This window comes from Lactuca saligna, chromosome 4 (genome assembly GCF_052625555.1).
Source record: "Lactuca saligna cultivar CGN05327 chromosome 4, ASM5262555v1, whole genome shotgun sequence".
Taxonomy (NCBI): domain Eukaryota; kingdom Viridiplantae; phylum Streptophyta; class Magnoliopsida; order Asterales; family Asteraceae; genus Lactuca; species Lactuca saligna.
Window position 1 is genome coordinate 289,868,599 of NC_136420.1, and position 22,197 is coordinate 289,890,795.

General features: G+C 38.0%; 1 long non-coding RNA gene and 1 pseudogene across 11 annotated transcripts; one reads left to right on the forward strand and one right to left on the reverse strand.

The window, feature by feature from the left end:
- Positions 1-13,110: 13,110 nt before the first annotated feature.
- Positions 13,111-17,780, reverse strand: LOC145043781 (uncharacterized; annotated as a pseudogene).
- Positions 14,233-18,036, forward strand: LOC145043782 (uncharacterized). 11 transcript variants are annotated; one of them, XR_013681146.1, is made up of 4 exons: positions 14,233-14,702; positions 15,063-16,185; positions 16,703-16,752; positions 16,825-17,192. It is a non-coding gene; the product is annotated as an uncharacterized LOC145043782 (long non-coding RNA). The 11 variants fall into 11 exon arrangements; XR_013681147.1 differs by lacking the exon at positions 16,703-16,752 and having other exon boundaries at positions 16,975-17,058; positions 17,154-17,192; XR_013681144.1 differs by adding an exon at positions 17,914-18,036 and having other exon boundaries at positions 15,063-17,058.
- The last annotated feature ends 4,161 nt before the right edge of the window (positions 18,037-22,197 follow it).

Below are 22,197 nucleotides of genomic sequence, written 5' to 3' on the forward strand. Positions count from 1 at the left end.
TATAAGCGTACTACCTTCAAGAAGGAATGTTAGGAAGTGTATTCTAGAGTGCAGTGTGCAACATACAAGCCGGAAACTCCATTCATAAGGAGTTTACGGCCGTAAACTAGATTTTTTGGCCGTAAACTCGTACCCATATATGACTTTTACCCTCATTTCTAGTCATTTCTTACACTTCCAAGCCTAGATTTCGGATTTCTCTCTCAACTATCATCAAGCTTTCACCTTGGTCTTCCAAAATGTAAGGATTTCTTCCATTTTAATTGATGTTATCATTGATTTAATCCATAAAAATCATGTTTTTGGGTAGATCTTCCAGTGTTCATCACTTTTACCAAGAACACCGAGAACACCTACTTGTTCTTGGGTCGTAAACCCCCTAAAAGCCTCCAAAGTGTAAGTATTTCTTCCATCTTCTAGTTAAGCTTGTTAAACATCCAATTTATAGCCTTAATACATCATTTTGGAGCATGAACACCAAGAGTTTACAGTCGTAAACCCTTGCATGGCCGTAAATCTTTGTTGGTTCATGTCTTGGCCTTCAAACTCATCTAAGTCCAAGCCTAGGACCAAGAACACTTAGGGAATGCTTGTTAGGGCTTTAGAACATCTCATTTGCAAGCCTTTCAAGGAGTGTATGGCCGCAAACTCCATGACCGTACACTCATTGGCTGAAATCACCTCTTTGGCTGCAAACTCCATGGCCGTGAACACCATGTGTGGTCGTAAACCCCTCTATGTGCAATCACATATGATTGTAACACTTCCATTCAAGTGGTTCCTAGTCCCTAAGCTGTTTCCTTTCATGATAAATCTGTATAAACACTAATTGTATCCATATATGTGTCATTATATGCTAAATAGGACCCCGCGTGTTTGCTCGAGTCTTCACTTGACACATAGCAACCGTTACCGACCTTACATTCGCTTCACTCACATCCGGTGAGTTCATACCCCTAACTAACCTTTTAAATACTTTTAAATGCTTTTATGGGCCAGGGGGGAATACAAGTTGAAACATTATAGTTATTATATCAATTACATGTGATTAATAACTATCATATAGGTGGAAATCACCACTTTGGCTGCAAACTCCATGGCCGTGAACACCATGTGTGGCCGTAAACCCCTTTATGTGCAATCACATATGAGTGTAACACTTCCATTCAAGTGGTTCCTAGTCCCTAAGCTGTTTCCTTTCATGATAAATCTGTATAAACACTAATTGTATCCATATATGTGTCATTATATGCTAAATAGGACCCTGCGTGTGTGCTCGAGTCTTCACTTGACACATAGCAACCGTTACCGACCTTACATTCGCTTCACTCACATCCGGTGAGTTCATACCCCTAACTAACCTTTTAAATGATTTTAAATGCTTTTATGGGCACGCGGGGGGGGGGGGGGGGGGATACAAGTTGAAACATTATAGTTATTATATGTGATTAATAACTATCATATAGGTGGATTTCTTTTACTTCAAAACTATGTTATCAAACAACTATTACAAAACATTTTATCAAACTCTTTTATATGCTAAAACTCCTTATTAAACTCTTTTAAAACTTGTATATTGTCAAAATCATGTCTATTCAGATATAGTTATATAAACAAGGTTGAAAGGACTTAGGACTGATAAATCGCTTTATTTCCTGTTCCTTGTTTGGTTATGGACTTAGGGTATCGGTTGTTTTTCCGAATGTCATTTGAATCTTAGTTATATACCATGTATATATGTATAGATATGAAAGCTCTTACATTAATTCAAAGCTTTTAGATAACAAAGGTGTACAAACATACTCAGCCATTCAAACAATGTTACTAGTAAGCTATAATAGGTATAGTTTAGGAGATTACTACTGACTAGTTCTAGTACAATGAAACATACAAGAGTCAGTTCAAACATACTATAATAAAAAACAAAAGGAACATGCATCCTTTACTAGAACAAGAAAACTTTAATTTATTTGAGTCTACTTCATGGAACAACAACAAGTTTGTTGTGTCATGTTTTGTAACCAGAGTCTCCTGGAGGGAGATCGAACATTGTGTGTATAGATCTATACGGGACTGACAAGCCCGCATCCTGACTGTTCGCTACAGTCGACCGAGACAAATGTCACTTTTACTTTCATCGCCAGAGGGTCGTCGTGTTTATCTACTTGTCAATTTAGCATGGTTATAACTTATAACCACATCACATCCAAACCTTAATTAACAATTGATTTAAGGTAATTAGTACAATGGTGGTTACTTTTTACAATACTATAGTACTTCATTATTTTTCCCCAGTGTAATCACATTGTGATCTTCTCACATAATCGGTAATGTAAAACTATATTTTGGTAATAATAGTGTCATATTTTTATTACACAGACTTGTCTTTATTTTGATCATTCATTTTTGCTGTCATATTATTATTACACAGAACACACTTGTATTGAATTATACTATTAATGTAATGGATGATGTTGTTGCTTGTTTACTATTATGCATTTTTGTGATACTGTACATGACGTCCTCCGCCCCCGAATGTTTCCGCCAATTCGGTTTGGGGGTGTGACAATCTATACGGGGTGACACCCCACACCTGGGTTGTACGCTACAGTTAGACTAGGCTAGTCTAAGGTGACAAACCTTACCTTAATCAACTTGGCACCTGAAAATGCCACGATAGGCGAATTCTTCATAATCAAGTATGGTTAAAACTGCTCACCCAGAGCTTCTCTCCAACATAATATTATGGAACACCTATAAAATCTTGTTGATACGAAAACATACATACACTGATATTCGATCTTAGGGTTGAGACCACAACACTCTTATAAATAGAAAATATAGGATTTTATGGGGAAATACACAATTAAACAATAACTTTTACTTACAATAGAAAATACAAGATTTTTTAACCAGATTACATCTTTATATACATTCCAAAAACAGAAAACACACATGCATTAATACTTGATTTTGATGCATCACGTTCAAATTATTTTTCAAAAAATATCGGATTTTATAGTGTTTTACTAACAATTCAAAACTTTTCATTTGAACATGCTTATGAACTCACAACCATTATATGTGTTGACGTTTTCAAAATAACTTATATTCTCAAGGAATCGTTAAGCGGAAAGGTCTACAAGAACATGTGGAATTTGTTGAATTTTGTTATCATCATACATTGAATATTTTGGCATGTAACTTATGATACTATACTTAATGTAAACAATGTTGATTATATTTTGATATGTTTGATGATGGTGTTGTCTTGTTTAAATTATATACATTGTGATGATATTACAAGATGAAGTCACGCACAAGCCGTGACAATAAATAATAAATTATGCTAAAAAGTACTTTAAAATAACATTAGAGCATTAGTTAAAATCATCACTCATGCGTATGCTTGCCAAACAAATTGAGGAGCTTCAAGCATTTTATTTTATTCATCCCACTCAAAACCACTTGCGTTGTTCCTTGACATCATATCATGTACAACAGACCAATCGCTCGTCAAAGTTTTAATATGTGATTCGATATGTGGCTTTGCTTTTATTCCCTAGTTGGGAAGCGAGACTGCAAGCCAGATTTCCACGGCACCAAAAAACCCATGCTTAAAACCATTTTCTGATTTAAAGTAATAACCCGAATTAAGTATATCAACCATAGCTTCAACAAGTTTCTCGTCTTCTATCTCATTCCACTTCCTTTTATTTTTTTCCTGAACCCCTATCTCCAGGAAGTTGTGACTCCACACCTTTGACAATTAACAACAATGATATATAAATAATTACAAAAATATTTATTAAATATATAACAAGTCACAAGAAAACTCGACATAAGTAAAAACATAATATTACTAAAATTTCATAAAAATGTATCATAATTTAGTTAATACAAAAATGATTGTAACATCCCATTTTAAGAAGAGTAATTAAATAATAAATCAGGAACCCCAGGAAGTAATTATTATGATTAGTTTATATTATTAGAGCTCAAAAATAAATAATAATTAGTGGGGTGTTGGTTTCGGGGAGCCAAATGTCAAGATTTGAATCTCTAGGGGTTAAAGTGTGATTTTGGGACTTAATTGATAAAGATTTTCATAAGTCAAGGGGTGTTTGGTATTAGTTGGGCTTAACGTGTAAGGATTTATGGGGGTGGGAGCTAAATGGTAAATTTTGGACTTGGGATGAAAAGAAATTGTCATAGAGGAGCAATTTGGTAACATTTGGATTTAAATTGAAAGGAAAAGGAGAATCAGGGGCTGTTTCTACCATTATGGTTTGTAGTTTGTAGGAACGGGGTATAAAGCCTCTTGATCTCTCCGTAACCCTAACCCTAATCGGGTACTGTAGTCGCCACCCTTATACCCCCCTCTCATCTTCAACTGTCGCCACCTCCCTCCATGGACGCTGATGAAGCTGTTGCCCAGATGATGAAGACGGAGATGCCGACGAGGACCACCAACATGTCTGCTCCCCAATTGTTGTTGATTTCGTTCGAGTAAGCTTTGACGAGAGGGAGTTCCACCGCCAATAGTCGCTGCTGTTTCCTTGCTGCCATCGTCACAGCCCACGGTGTTGGGTTTATTTTCCCGACAAGATGTGTGTGTCGCCGTTGAAGATAAGGTCGTCAACGGATGATGTGGTTGCAAATGATCGGAGGAGGAAAGCGTGAGGTTGTCGTTGTTGTTATTCCCGGCGACGAACCGTTTATCTCCCTTATCTGTCGCACCGCCGCTCACCACCGCTGCTAAGAGTGTTTGTGTATATCTTTCAGTTGTATATCATGATTGGCGGTGCTTTGAGGGTTGCTGATTTCCATATGGATGCTTGAAGGATAGAAAGACCCGAAGATAAACCACCATGGCCGCCGGCTATGGTGGCTGCCGCCTCCAGTAAGCTGTTATCATTGTTGTTGCCGCCAGGTGGGTAGTGGTGTTCGTTTTGTTTTTTAGCATATGTTGATGTGGGTTTTTTCTAGGATCGAGTTGTGTTATGTGGGTGTTCTGTTGATCGGAAATGTAAAAGTGGGCCACCACCACCACCGTGAGGTGGTGGTTTCCACCGTCTACCACCACCAGCCACCATAAGGGTGGTTGTGTGTGTAATTACTATGTGTTTTAGTGGTTGTGTGTGTTAAGAGGATAATATTGTAATTTGTAACCAAAGTGAAATAATGAAAAGAAGAAACTAACCACCACCATAGAGTGGTGGTTGTCGCCTCCTGCTGCCACCAGCTGTCGTTTCGGGTGGCGGTTTACTTTGATTGCGTTTGGACCTCGTGGGGGATGTTTGGACAATGTGGAATCAAGGAAACCCTAATGGGCCCAAAGAAGCCCTAGTGGGCCCAATGGATCCCTAATGGGCCAATAAGGACAATGTGACCTAGAAGCCCAACCAATGGACTAATGGGTTAGTATTGGGTTGGAAAAACCTTAATTAGGGTTCGGAAAACCCTAATGGCATAAAACCCTAATTTTTGAGAATTTAATCGGGACATACACGAGATTATTTACTAACTTGAAATATTAAATAATAATCATTGGTAAATTAACCTAAATCAATAATGGGCTTAATGGATTAAGTCCTTAATTGATTAAGCCTTTAATGGGTTAAGTAGGAACACTTAACCATAATCATCATTTCATGTGAAAAACCCTAATTTTGGGATTTTGGGCTTGGACTTATCGGGACCCACTTTTGGGCAATTGGAAAGGAGTTAGGAATTAAGCCTAATCACATCATATGTATTATTTAGTAGAGTGAAGGACTTAATGGATTATGTCCTTAATGGGTTAAGTGAGAAACACTTAACCCTAATTGTCATTTTATGTGAAACCCTAATTTGACTTGGGCTTTGTGTAGGGCCTTCCTATTAGGTTTTGTAGTGTGAGTTGGACCTTGGGCTTGGAACCCAGTTATTAATTGGGTATTGTTTGATGTTGACAGTTCGGGAAGCTATCAACCAGCAGCAGGAATTTTATCCGTGGGACTTCAACAGTATCAGGTGAGTTCTCCTCACTATATCAACAGGGTCTAAGGCACCAATGTCGGCCCTTATCGGATTTGTATTCGAGTTTATTGCATGATATGCTTATCAATTTTCATCCTAGTTATAGTACCTTGTATGCAGTTATGATCTGTTAGATCGGTATCCTGGTAGATAGGATGTTGTTATGCTATTATGATTGTTATATCGGTATCCTGGTATATAGGATGATGCTATCTTAGTGACTTGGTTAGTTCGGTATCTTGGTTATAGGATGTTGCTATGATTGGTATGACTGTTATATATATATATATATATATATATATATATATATATATATATATATATATATATATATATGCAAGTGTATGATATTTATGTACACATGCTTGTTTGATTAGGCATTGGGTTGAGGCGGTCCTGCTTTGTGCTGGAGGCCAACATACCCAGGGCATTCCAGATAACTTAAAGGCCCTGCAAAGGGATTCTGTTAGACCGAAGGCCCAACGAGCAGTCCGGATAGGCTGTAGGCCCTGAGAGGCGGTCCAAACATGTCAAAGGCTCGGAGAGCAGTCCAGATAGACTGAAGGCCTGTGAGGCGGTCCAGTCAGGTTGATGACTCATTATGCATGTTGTTCTGTATTTGTTATATGATATGGTTATATTTGTATGGAGTTGGTATTTTGGGGAAACTCACTAAGCTTCGGGCTTACAGCTGTCGATTATGTTTCAGGTACTTCAGATGATCGCGGGAAGGCGAAGGCATGATCATACAGCTCCTCATATCTCACGATTTTATGATTTGGTTCTTGGGATACTCTGATGATTAAAATATTTTGAAAACGAACTGTAATAACTTAATGGTTTTTGTAACATCCTGGAATATCAAGAGTAGAGTTGAAGGACTAAAAGTGTAAATTTTAAAGGGAAACTCGGCGAGTCCATGGATGGACTTGGCGAGTAGGGTTGCGAATTTGGTCGCGTGTCAAGTGGCCTACTCGGCGAGTCCAAAGATGGACTCAGTGAGTAGGTGTTGAGTGGAGAAAACCCTAAATCCGGGGAATGAGCCCTATTTAAAGAACATTATACCCTCTCCCCAACCTCTTTGATCCCCCTTGAAGTCCAGAAACCCTAGAAAGTGTGATTGTGGAAGATTGGAGTGCATTTGGAGCTTGGGGAGGTGTTTATTAAAGAAATCTTGAAGGAGAAGAGGCTTGGATCAAAGGGCTTTGTTTAGATTCGGATCTCTTGCTGTTGGAGGCTTCATTTTGAGGTAATATCTCGTTCTTGGGCAGTGTTCTTCTAGATTCTTCATTTTGGGGTTGTGTGGGAAGCTTAGATTTGTGGCATCTTGAGTTTGAAGGATAGATCTGAGGTTGCTACCTCAGATCTGGAGTGGAGAAGGTCTTAAGAGCCTTAAAGTCCCTGTTCTTGTGTTGTTGATGGAGCTATCTTGTCCCAAACCCCAAACCCTAGAGTAAAAAACGCCTAGATCTTCTTGGATTCATGTAAAGATTGCCACTTTACGTGATGGATGGCCTTAGGAGAAGTAGAGCTATGGTTTGGATCATCTTCATGGCTTGGAAAGCTTCTGTATGGATTCAGACCCGGTGGTACTCGATGAGTTGCTTGAAGATGAGCTGGAACTCGACGAGTTGGATGAACAACTCGGCGAGTAGGTTGAAGATAGCCTTAGACTCGGCGAGTCAGTTCTTGGACTCGGCGAGTCTTGTCGAAGAGTCCCAATATTTTTTGGTTGAGTCGAGAATCGGTGAGTCAAGGGGTGACTCGGTGAGTTGGGTGCGAGTGGATTCAGAGTTGCTGGACTCGGCGAGTCTCAGGGTGACTCGGCGAGTCTCGGGGTGACTCGGCGAGTTAAGTCGCGGATTGAGGGAAGTTCTGAGCTTGGGGACTCGGCGAGTCATCGGGTTGACTCGGCGAGTAGAGTCAGTCAGGGATTGACTTTGACCTTGGCCAAAGGTTGACCAGTTGTCTTCCAGGGGTATTTTTTGTAATTAAGGGTAGTTATTGAGTTAAGTGTTTTGGTGTTCAGTGAAGGAGTTCGTGTCGGAGTTTGGAGCAGCGGGATCTTATCCTTTCAGTCGGCAGTTTCGAGGTGAGTTATCCTCACTATATCAACAGGGTCTAAGGCACCAAGGCCGGCCCTTTATCGGATTGAGATCCGGGTATCTGTTGTTACGTTATTGCTTTGATATGGTTGCATCCGGGTAATTAGGATGGTATTTTCTAGTGATCGGTTAGGTCGGTATCCTGTTAGAGTATATTGTGTTATGTGATCTGCTAGATCGGTTTGCCTGGATATGAATTGTTATGTGATTGTATGTTTATGTGCACATGGTTGTTTGGAATGGAGTTGGGTTGAGGCGGGTCGTGCTTCGTGCTGTAGGCCAAGATACCCAGGGCGGACCGGTTGTTCTGAAGGCCCAGCGAGCGGTCCGGATAGGCTGTAGGCCCCACGAGGGCGGACCAGACATGCCGAGGCTCGAAGAGTGGACCAAGCCGACTGAAGGCCCGGGCGCGAGTGGACCAGTCATACTGTAGACTCAGAGAGTAGACCAGGTGGGTTGAAGGCCCAGTGCAGGCAGACCAACCACACTGCAGACTCGAAGGACATTATTGGACTCAGAGAGTTGACCAGGTGAGTTGAAGGCCCAGTGCGGGCAGACCAACCACACTGTAGACTCGAGGGACATGATTGGACTTGGACGGTGGACCCAGTGGACTGAAGGCCCCACAAGGCGGACCAGTCCCACAGTAGACCCGATATGCATGGCTGTTCTGTGATTCGTTATGAGATAGCACGATATGTATATGGTATATGTGGTTGGTATTTTGGGGGTATCTCACTAAGCTTTCGGGCTTACAATTGTGGTTTAATGTTTTTCAGGTTCTTTAGGAGACCGTGGCAAGGCAAAGGCGTGATCGTACCGCTCCTCATGATTTTGTAGTAATGTGATTCTTGGAATACTCTAAATGATTTGTATTGAAAACCTTTTTGTAATAATTTAATGAAATTGGGTTTTTTTGAAAAATTTAAATTGGTTGGATTTTTCGGTCGTTACAGTTTTAAAAAGTTTTAAATTGGGTTGAATTTTATGGGTGTTACAAGTTGGTATCAGAGCCTTGTTTTGGGTGAATTGGAGGAACACTCGTGAGAATCCAGTCTCAAATCAAGGAAAAGATTTTAAAATGATTTTTAAATGTTTTCAAAATAAGAAAAGGAGGATGCAGAGTATACGATCAGTCGCAGCCAGTAAGTAGGCCCCAAAATACCATGCAGTTATTTGATTATGTGATATGTTAGAACAACATGCTAGTACTAGGCTAGGGATCTTCAGGAATTGCATGATAGAATTTCCTGATTACATTATGCCTTCTAGCCTAGGGTTTTCCTTATATGAGATTGACATCATTACTGTAGTTGCTTGTGTATGCATCACGGTGGTATATAATTAAGATCTTATAGCCCGAGAATGTTTGATTTGGCCTTATGTTCTTCTTATTGATTAGGGCTTATGGTAGATTGGATACTCGAAAGTCTATAGGATCCAACATTATGTATGGCTATCATACATTAGTGCTACAGGGTTGGTGGAAATTTCATGGGAGGGTGAGTTATGTGAGGCTGGGAGGCAGGTTATGTGATATTTAGCATTACTCTAGGAGTGAGGATTGAGCGCTCGCTATGATTACATCTATTGTTAGGGCGTTGTGATGATACTTGAGACAAATATGGGTAGGTGTGGAAGGTAGTATGGCCCTGTACTATTGAAAGCACAGGACCCATACGCGTAGTAAGGATGTCACAACCCCTAGGGTTTGGTTTCAAATTGGTTCTTTGTCATTATATGGGTTATCAGAGATCTTCCTGGTGTCTTACTAGAATGGTGATTACGAGACATTTTGAGACTAGATCCAGGTCAAGATCAAGAGCTGACAGCCAGAATAGGCTAGTATTGTCAGAGGATTGTGTCAGTGGGATCATCCGGGGGGAGCTGATCGAGATTGTCCGGGGACAGTTGCAAGAGATGATTGGGTCTTTCAAGACTGCCATGGTTGAGTATTTCAACGAGCGTTATGCAGTAATTGTTGAGACAGCTGTCGCAACAGCTTCAACATTTGTAACGTCGGCTGGGGGAGGAGCCACTCGGGCTTTCCAGTATCGGGACTTCGATAACGTGAAGCCCTCGACCCTCGGTAGGGTTTAGGACCCGATTATAGCCATACGGTGGCCATTTGATGTAGAAGGATGTTGCTTCACATGTTCATTTCCTACTGACCAGAAGGTCAGGCACGCTTTGAACATGCTGAGGTTCGGGGAAAAGGAATGGTTGGAACTTGTTACCGGTACGTATTCTAATGAGCAGAGGGTTGCAGTTATCTGGGATCAGAAAGATGATCTGTACTCATTATATTTCCGCAGGTTGAGCGGGAGAGGCTAGTACATGAGTTTCTCGATTTTAGGCTCAGGGGTTTGCTCAAGGCCGGAATGAGAGTCGCGGGGACTCTGGAAAGGAGTGATCATTACGTTCAGTTGGGGTTTTACAGCTGGAAGTGGAATGGTTAATTGATGGATTGGATTGTCGTTTTGTAGGGCAAGAACTGTGCCCTCTCATTTTTCGAGATCAAAGGAGTGAGCAGGATTGTGACCCCAAGATCAGGTTTTATTCTAGCCCGGGGTTAGTTGGTTGCAGGGATAGTCAACATTATTTCAGTGCCAGTGAGCACAGGTGGGTCGATGTGGCATAAGTGTGTTGTGAGATCCGGTTCTCCTTGGACCTCTTGTATCGGGTGTTAAGGATTGATTGTGCGATCTATAGCACTTTTGGGGTTATATACTATGTCTTGGGAGTAGTTGTAGCCTGGTTTAGGGAAAAGGTTGTTTGTAGTTCAGCTATGGATGATCGAGCTAGTGAGTGAGTCAAGGTGCGAGACCATGAATGATATGATTTCTAGAGCCGAGCGCTGGAGATTTGTTGGAGCACTTTGGGAAGAAGGGTATTATATGGGAGGTCTGCGGATAGGGTTCCACAAGATGGTTATTCAGCATTGTCAAGAATCAGTGGTTTTAGTAAGCGTTATTTTCTATCAGAGGAAAGCGCCAAGGGAAGTAGCTCGTTGTTGAGACATTAATTAAGAGTATCCATCTTTGGACTTCAAGATTTGGGTGTGGGATAATTTGAGCATTCGGGACTATTTGTTTCCCTAGGATTCACTAAGTGTTCATCTAGTTATTGGAAGCATGTGATCATTTGGGGGTTGGCTAGTAAAGGAATACTATTTGGAAAGGTCTGGTTGTCATCAGATCGATTGTTATGAAGTAAGAAGGATTGGGAATTCTTGAACTTTCATGTATTGTGAAGACTTAGTCGAATCTAACTAGGGGAGAATTATCGTGGGATTCAGAAGAAGGAGCAGTTTGAAAATGGGATAAGTTTCGCATCGTGGTCAGGAAGGAAGACCACCCAAGTGACTGTTAGGTTTGAGGGTTGTGTGAGTTGGGAGTTAGGTAAAACTCCCCAACATGGGAATTGCGTCTTCTCAGTGCTTGATAGCACAATTTGGGAAATCATGTTGGAATTTTAGAAATGAATTAAGTTCAGCTGTGTGTTAGGTCGAGTGCGTGTTTGACCTGGTTAGAAAGTGTTGTAAGACTACGAAGGTAGCCGTAGCATTCAGTAGCAATCAGTTAGCATGGAAAGTGTTGTAAGACTGCGGGGTAGTCGTAGCATTCACTAGCGGTCAGATAGTGATAGAGTATCGTGAGACTGCGGGTGTAGCCGTAGCATTCACTAGGTTGGTAGATAGCATGAGCATGTTGTTAGAATGCGGAAGGAATAGTAGTACCCACCAGTTCGGGTGCAGCATATGGCTTATTTAGTAGAGTGAGGGACTTAATGGATTAAGTCCTTAATGGGTTAAGTGAGAAACACTTAACCCTAATTGTCATTTTATGTGAAACCCTAATCTGACTTTGGCTTTGTGTTGGGCCTTCCTATTGGGTTTTGTAGTGTGAGTTGGACCTTGGGCTTGGAACCCAGTTATTAATTGGGTATTGTTTGATGTTGATAGTTCGGGAAGCTGTGAACCAAGAGCAGGAGTTTTATCCGTGGGACTTCAGCAGTATCAGGTGAGTTCTCCTCACTATATCAACAGGGTCTAAGGCACCAATGCCAACCCTTATCGGATTTGTATTTGAGTTTATTGCATGATATTCTTATTGATTTGCATCCTGGTTATAGTATGTTGTATGCTTTTATGATATGTTAGACCGATATCCTGGTAGATAGGATGTTGTTATGCTATTATTATTGTTATATCGGTATCCCGGTATATAGGATGATGCTATGTTAGTGATCTGGTTAGGTCAGTATCCTGGCTATAGGATGTTGCTATAATTGGTGATCTGTTAGATTGGTATGAATGTTATATATATATATATATATATATATATATATATATATATATATATATATATATATATATATATATATATATATATATATATATATATATATATATATATATGCAAGTGTATGATATTTATGTACACATGCTTGTTTGATTTGGCGTTGGGTTGAGGCAGTCCTGCTTTGTGTTGGAGGCCAACATACCTAGGGTGGTCCGGATAACTTGAAGGTCCTGCAAAGGAATTCAGTCAAACCAAAGGCCCGACGAGCGGTCCGGATAAGCTGTAGGCCCTGCGAGGTGGTTCATACATTTCGAAGGCTCGGAGAGCAGTCCAGATAGACTGAAGGCCTGTGAGGCAGTACAGTCAGACTGATGACTCATTATGCATGTTGTTCCGTATTTGTTATATGATATGGTTATATTTGTATGGAGTTGGTATTTTGGGGAAACTTATTTATCTTCGGGCTTATAGTTGTTGATTATGTTTCAGGTACTTCTGATGATCGCGGGAAGGTGAAGGCATGATCGTACAACTCCTCATATCTCACGATTTTATGATTTGGTTCTAGGGATACTCTGATGATTAAACTATTTTGAAAACGAACTATAATAACTTAATGGTTTTACATGTTTTAAAAAGTTTTAAATTGGCTTGAGTTTTATGGGTGTTACAACGATAGATTAGTTATGCCTAGATCTCCAAGAATTAAACATTGAGTTAGCCAAACTTCTTATAAAAATTGTCTACTAATTAGATGTTCCAATTGTTGTTATGTGCTCGACTTGTGATCCAAGATCTGCATCATCCTCATCGTTGTTTGTGTCAATAATATCATCACCGTCAAGTGGATCATATGGAAATTCCTTTCGTATAAAGTTATGTAGAAGGAAACACGCAAGGATAATTTTATTTTGTGTTCGAATGGGATAGAATGATGGACTTCTAAGTATAGCCCATCACTTTTTTAATACCCCAAAGCAACATTCAATGACGTTCCTTGCCACTGAGTGCTTCATGTTAAAATATTCCTCAGCCTTTTCTGGTCGATGACCATTCAACCAAGTATTGAGATGATATATTTGACCTCTGAATGGTGCGAGGAATCCTTCTCCATTCATATACCCAACATCAATAAGATAATAGCTACCTTTACTAACTTGTAACCCATTTTCTCGAAGGATTGCATTACGTAGTACTCTACCATCAACAAATCCTTCCTATCCTAGTAATACATAAATGAATTGCATATGAGGAGTACAAGTAGCAATTACATTCGTTGTTATTTCACCTTTTTGATTTTTGTATCTAGGTTTTTCTGCCTCTGATACATGTACACTTTTGTGTGTCCCATCTATTACTCCTAAACATCCGTATAACCACAATTAAATGTGTCTGAGAATTAGAATGCTAACCAAGAACAATCTATATATACTCTAGTATAGCAAGCCACATACCTTGAACCATTTCCATCTTTCATAAGTTGAAGTTTTTGATATAGGCTCGGGTTTCTTAAACAATTCTTTTTCTAATCGAACAACAACATTACCTACATTATTGAAAAGTTTACTACTTGTCTCTCCTGATCTATGAAATTGAAACTTCGCCACACGATTTTTCACATGGTGCGCCAAAATATACAAAAATATCGTTACTTGTTCATTGATTTGGAGATACCTAGAGGCCTTTACCTTGCCATCAATCTCAACCATACGACACAGCTTAACAAACATTTCCATATTCATTCTTAATTATTATATACAAGTCTCATCACTTTCGTATACTAATCTTCGCATATACTCTTTTCTCTCTGGGTGTAAGATGTTGTAGTGAGGTCTAGTTGAACACATCTCTAACCTAATAAAAGAATCCCTAACATCCATGTGTCATCTTCTTCGTTTAGAAATTTACAAAGTGAACTTCCAATTTTGCCCTCCATCCTTTAAATTCGTGTTTATATTGTTTGAATTTCAAGAACTGATTTTCATCAATCTCTCCAAACTTCTTGCGTAAACCTACTGCCTCCATCATCTCTAGAATCATCATCGCCACTAGAATTGCATAAGATCAAGGAAACCATATCCTTATGGTCATCAATCGATTTCAATTTGATATGTCTTGATCTACCAAATTTTGAATCCCCACAAAATCACACAGTCTTCACCACCACTATCTTGCTCAATCTTTAATCCCCTTTTCAAAACCTAATTACCATTATCGTTTACTACTTTAGTAGTCTACTAATCTGCTCGATGTCTAATCAGTGGGTTACAAGGTATGTTTCCTAAAATTATTTTCTAAGTCCGAGTGTCACTTCAAATTGCATGTTCTGTGGTTTTGAACAACTCTCGATTTCTACCCATTTTGTTGAAGGATTTTGAATACGCCGATTCAGTGCTAAGGATATTAGGAATTGATTTTAGGAACGATTTGGGTTTGTGTATGTTGTTTTGTTAACTGTTCGATTTGCAGGTTTTTGTTCCACATCTAAAATCCTCCATTGACTTTATAGTTCTATTTATAGGAGCTCTTAGTTCATGGTTACTACATCTTAATTCATGGTTACTATATCTTAAATCCTCCATCTTATTTGTTATTCTGATTTGAAATTTTGATGATGTTTTAATGTTTCTAGGTTTTGACAATGGAAAATTTTGAGCATCTTGATTTTCTGATATATTTTGTTAGGGCACATCCAAAGATTCCAGGATTGTGCAACAATAAAGGGATGGTAACCATATTAATATGGCTTTTGTGTTTTTTGGTGGTTTTAGAAACATGGTTTTCATTGTTCAATGTAAGATAGAAGAATGTATTGCAGTTGATTTACTAAAAGAATAGTTGATTTACCAAAAGAATGTGCTTTATATCTTTTTAAAATGTATTTTCTATTTCATTTTTCTTTTTCTTACCAGGAGCCTATATTGAGTTGACGAAGAGAGCAATAACAACGTTTTCATTGCGGAATTGAAGGTCCAAAATCATATTGAACACGAGAAATACGTCTTTCTTACTGGTGTAATTATAATCATTATCTTTCTCAATTTCAATGGGACAATTTTGATGAGATTACAGATCATGCTACTAATTCTCTTAAGAATAGAGCAAACTACAAAAATGGTCCTTTTGATTCTTCATTTTACTTTGCATATTCCAAAAGAAAACAAGTTTCACTTTGGTCCTTATCATATCGATTTAATTCACTTGGACCACTTGAATTTGGCATTATTTCAGGGTTTTTTTTTCCCTTATTTTAAGATACTAGGAACCAAAATCAATATGAAAACATGAATAATAGCCATAATTGAAAAGGGTTCTTATTTTTTTACCAAACTTGGTAAAAAAGAATAATCATAGGGACCATTTTGTAATTTTCTTTAAATATTGACAATTTGTGTTTCATTTGGAGCAATAGCTTCATGCTTCAAAGTAGATTTTATTGATTTGGTTAGGGAGAATTTTATACCATTTATTAAGAACATTTTAACTAAGGAACTATTTCTTCTTTTCTTTCTCAAGTCTTATATGGGCAAAATGGTCCTCTGATTGTGTCGGTAAACAAGGTTCTTGCTTTCTTTTCAAGTTGACTGGGAATGAATTCTATAAGAAGGCCCTCTGTTTGTGTAATGTGTTTCTTTTTTGATTAATTACTTGTAATGTTTTTCTTTTTAGGTCTTATCTTTGGCTAGGTTGGTGTTGTTTGTTGGAAGTTATAGATAAGCATTTGGTGCCTTCCCTGTTGAATTTGAGAGTTTAAGGTAAGAGATTTGAAATCTTATTGTCTTCTTATTTTCAGATGGGAAAGATATTCCAAAATTTTTCTTATTTCTATGATCATCATCTTCCGCATCAAAAACTTTATTTGGGACTTTATTTTTGCTACAATTGCATATGTAGTTAGAACCACATCATACTTTTCTCGACAAGATCTTTAGTTCTAATTCCAGTATGATAGACTAGGATCTTTGGTCTTAAATTGTTATTGTACCTTATTTTATTAAGCGTGTTAGTATTTTTGTGTGTGTCTGGGTTCTTCATTTTAAGAACAAGCTGATGTGCCATCCTATACATGCTTGGTTGTTATACCAAATGGTTGAAAGGAGAATAAAACAAAGAAAAAAGAAGAAGCTCTGAAGCGTATCATTTGCATTTTATCATTTAAAAACATAATATAAGAATCAAAAGGGGAAAATTCTCTTATCATTTACATGGGATGCTCTTATGTTTGATTTGATGAACCCTTCTTGAATATAAACTAATGATCTATTCTTATAGTATGCTGTCATGACAACGATGTTTCTGTAGATAATCAACTCTTTTTATAGGTAAAGCTCTTTCTTTCTTCTGAATGAATTAAATTACCACTAAATAATTGTTTATGTTTGGCATTGTTGTAGTTTTTAACCATTCCATCGGCAAATTCTCATAATTTCTACATGATGGAGGAAACAGATAGATTATTTTTATTTCTTTTATATCTTTGTTTCATAATTTTTACTATTTTTCTTAGCTTAAATCATGTGTTATACTAATATTTGTATTTTCAGCCAAAAATTGAAAGGAACAACAGTAGATTGTACAAAACTACATCAAAAGGGCCACAAATGACCAGTTCTCTCTTTTATTTTTAGGTAATTATAAGTATGTTGTTACAACTTTGTCAAAAGCCCTCTTATAACATTTTTAGAACAACCATAATTATAATTGATTGCTTATTGTTCGAAAGGTCGTATAAATCCTATTAAGAATAATATTTGGATGTGCCTGGGACAGTGTGAAGTGATCAGCTCTCTTGGAGTAAAAAACTGTTATATCATATGTTTATGTTTCTTTTAGCCTATATTACCTTTTGCTTATGAACTTCTATTTTACGTTGATGTATTTTTTCTTGGACTACTTTAGTGGTTCAAATTTGTTTCAAGTTTTCTGTGTGTTGGTTGTATTTCTCAATATGAATTTATTTATTGTTTCATTGTAATTTTTGAATATTTAATGGAGAATTTGGTTTATTTGAAAACTTTTTTATGTTTAATTTTTATAAACGCTATTTAAATTTATAATATGTTCTATATAATTGTCATTTTATTAAATGTCTAACCAAAACTTATATCTTATTTATTTAATAAAATTTTATAAATTTTATGTTTTTCATTATCATTCTTTGTTATCAATATTGTTTTCCTTTCTTACCCGTGGTTTCCACGGGTTGTATCCTAGTAAATATATGTATGACAATCATAGTACTCACTAATTGAAAATACCAATTTACTAAAATGATTATCTCATTTTACAATGTATTAAATGCAACAAGTTTCTTTGTTATTTTCCTCCTATTCATTTTAAGGCGAGCCATAACTACAATAATAGTAAATTGTGGTAACATAATGAAATATTGAAAGCATATAAAATTTATTAAAGTGGGATATGTAAATGCATTATGCTAAAACAGTCACATGTGTCATGCTTATGAGGATGGTTTGATGTAGGAAAAAATGCAGATGGTACATGGGAGTTATTTCTTAATCAAGTGTACAAACAGAAGATTTTGTTGTAGACATGTAACACCCGATTTATTTATTTAGTAAATAAATAAATGAATTAATGTATAGTAACCCAAAAATCAATAATTATATAGTGAGGTGTTGGTTTCGAGAAGTTACTTGGCATAATTTAGAAGTTGAGAGTTAAAAGTGTAAGTTTCGGACTCAGTTTATAATTATTTATGAAGTCAGGGGCTCCATGGCAATTATTTGGATTTAATTTAAAAGGAAATGAGGTGGAAGAGCTAATTATGTCATAATTAAGATATTGGGGGCTGTTTGGTAAAGTTTGTACCTAAGGTGTAAAGGATTTTAATGTTGAGGGTTTAAATAGTAAATATGGGGGTTTATTTCGAAATAATTTTTGGAGGGAGGGGTTGAACTTGTCATTATGGAAACAAGTTTGGGTGATCAGGGTATATAAACCTATCACCCCCGGTTCTAACCCTAACCCTAAAGAGAGTGGTAGCTGCCACCCTCCTTCTCCCTTCACTGGTGCCGCAACCACTCCACCTTTCGATCAACTAGCATCCATCAAGCAACACCCGATTTCCTTCAGTTCTACTCGAAGCTCCCTTCAACTATGGTCGTTAGCTGACGGACATGCCGCCACAACACTGTCACTGTTCCATCACCGGTGACGATGAAGACCACCAGCGAGTGTCCGTTCCCCTGTCGTTGCGGCTGTCGTTCACGACCACCTCACTCCTTTTCCGTCTTCTACTAACGTGTCACCTCGTGAAGACGAAGCCGTCGGTTGCCACCACATGATTTCGATTGTGGCTGTGTTGGTGTGTGTTTTTGTGGGTTTCATGTTGGAGTGTGCGTCCCAATTGCATTTCGGAGCTATGTGTATGCTCCTTGTTGGCCGGAAGACGTGGGAACCACCATGGCAGCCCACCATGGTGGCCATTACCTTGACGCCGCAATTCCTTCCACTTCTGACATCACTGCCATCATGAAACAACTCCTACTGCCGTCGTGAGCACCAGGTGGGTGGTTGGGTCCATTTTCAAGCAACAGATCGTGTGTGTGTATGTGTGTATTTCGGTAGTTTGTGTTGTGTTTAGGGTTGTTCGGTCGGAAACTGCAAGAACGGCCACCACCACCTTAAGGTGGTGGCTGCCACCATCTACCATCGCTGGCCACCACAAGGTGGTTGTGTGTGTGTTTTATTATATTAGTGTGTGCATGTGCCATTCAGATTGGGTTGTAAATTGTACTCAGTATATGAATAATAATAGAAAATCCATAACCACCACCATGAGGTGGTGGCTGCTATCACCGGCCGCTGTGTCGGGTGGCGGTGTGCCTTGCCTTGTTGTGTTTGATTTGATTGGACTTAGTGAAACCCTAATGGGCCTAGTGAAATCATAATGGGCCTAACGAACCCTAATTGGTCAAAGGACCTAGCTATTGGGCCTATTGGGCTAATATGGGTTGGAAACCCTAATTAGGGTTTGGAAAACCCTAATGCCATGAAACCCTAATTTTGGACTTATCGGGACCACATCAGAATTATTTAATGAACTTAAATTAGTAATTAATAACGATCTGCAATTAACCTAAGGCCATGTGGGACTTAATAAATTAAGTCCTTAATGGGTTAAGTAGGAACACTTAACCCTAATCATCATTTTATGTGAAACCCTACTTTCACTTGGGCATTAAGTTGGGCCTTTCTATTGGGATTTGATGATTGGACTATTAATGGGCCATCCAAGAACAAGCAAATGGACTAGAATAATTAAATGGGATTTAGGGTAAGACCCATGTAAGGGGTTGGGACCAATTTGGAAAATTAGGCCATAGTTTGGGTCATAAGGATTATATGATATTAGGCCATTAGAATGTCAAATATTAGACTGGAATAAATGGTTGGGCCTTAGAATAAGACCATGTTGAGGTATGGACTCAATTTGGAAAATCATGTCATATATTGGGCTTTGATCCATAGTTGGACTGTTGGGCCTTTGTAATGGGCCTTGGGTTTGGATCAAGCTAAGATTGGGGTAAAGCAGTCTTTTACCCCAAGCATAGACTTATGGTTATATATTGGAACCCAATTATTAATTGGGTGTTATTTTGATGTTGACAGCTCGAGAACCTGTCATCCAGCAGCTGAGGTTGGGTCTACGGGATTTCAGCAGTGCAAGGTGAGTCCTCTTCCAATAGGAACGAGTCTAAGGCACCAAGACTGACCCGTATATCTGTGATATGTTAGTAGCTGAGTGTGGGCGGGGCTTGTATCTCATTATTATTTGAGTATAGATATCATTCAGATTATCAGATGGTTATACTTGTTGTCTGTGTGATACTTGTATGTGTTGTTAGGAACGCGAGTGTGAGTGGGGCCCGTAATTTATAGTAGCTAAGTGTGTGCGGGGCCCATATTTATCATATGCAAATGATATAGATGAAACTTAGTCCCTATTCTTCCAGCACGACAAATTTGATACATATTTGTAAATTTGAGATAGAATGAGTATTAGCCGACGGAGTCTAAATGAAAGTTTTATTACTCATAAATATCAAAGCGTGGATATAAAGAACATCGAGAATAGAGCTCGTATGTTAAAGATATGAACGAAACTTGTTCCATACTCTTCGAGGGCGATACATTCGATACAGTTTTGTAAATCGGGATAGAATAAAAATTAGCTGACAGCGTCTAAATGAAAGTTATAGTACTCATAAATACGAACGCGCAGATATAAAGAACGTCACAAATAAAGTTCATATGAACGGGTTATAATTTTTAATAGCACATTTACGTATTAAAATAAAGTATAAATCATATATACGTGTGTGTGTATGTATATATATATACACACACACACAAAAACACACACACACACACACACACACACATATATATATATATATATATATATGTATCATTAGAAAGGTATTGACGTTGCGGTCGTTATAAGACAAGTGTTAGGTACTTTTGACATTAGTTTAGTACAAATATCATTAAATCTATTTGAAAGAGTATTACAAAGGGGTGTTTAGCCATTTGAGTAAGCATAGAGGGTGCTTTTTGAAAATTCAATTACTATAAATAAGAGCCTCTAGGCTCTCATATTTCTTGCACCATTCTCTTGATTCAAGAGGCTTTCTCTTCTTATCCCCCGAGCATTTCGATCCCTCGTGACTCGACTTCTCTTTCTGTAGTTTTTAGTATAGTAAGGTGAGCGCTAAAGCGCTGCAAGAATCTTTCTTACAAAAATTCAACGACGAAGTTCTGCCCTTGCAGAGCCCGACTCCTAGCTAAGTAAGTTATGATACCCTACTTTAAATATAACTTATAATATCATTATTATGAACCTATAAATAAATTTTAACAGTGATTCAAAGTCATTATACTGATTGATCTACTGACAGGGATGATGTCTAGGCTGTGATTTATTAAGGTGTTTTAAATGAGATTTCCAAACAGTATAATTCGTATACCAAACGGACCCTACCTCCGATATGATCTTACCTGGTTGTTCCTTACTTGATAGATCATGAAGAGTTAATGACGAATCTAGACTAATAATTAGTCGCAATAAATATTATACTAAAATCTAGTGGTAATAATACAAGGTTTCGTCGAAGGAAATCATATTGTTAAGAAGCGAAGCGCTGCTCGAATTTTGAGTCGTCACTTTAACAAATGAGTGCATAGTTCCTTTCATGAACATGATTTTAATATAAGATTGAAGTATTAAATATATGTTTTTGTGTGAAATATTTGATGTTTCCTGAAATACGTGTTAAAGAGCATACCTGATAATCTATGATGATTTAGGATAAAGAGTAAAGCTAAATTAATTATGAGGAATATTGTGTAGTATCTTCTTATGAGTACGAGTGAGATATACACGGAGAATATAAATTTAAGTTATGTCATTTATCCGAGATCATGGATTAGACGTAGTCATTCGATCCTAGTCTGAGAGTATAGATTGGGCAAAGTCATTTATCATTAATCCGGGAGCACGGATTAAGACATAGTTAGTTGTTCTTAGTCTGAGAATATGGATAGGACATAGTTATTTGTCATTAATCCGAGAGTATGGATTTAGACATAGATAACTGTCCCTATCACGAGATTCTGGAATGGGCACAAATTTTGATTTGAGAGTCTATATTAGATCCAAGAGTATGGATTAAGTAAAGAGATAAATTATATGGTCTGAGAGTATAGATAATGTTGTTGTTAGGATCGACGGGGTGGGGTAA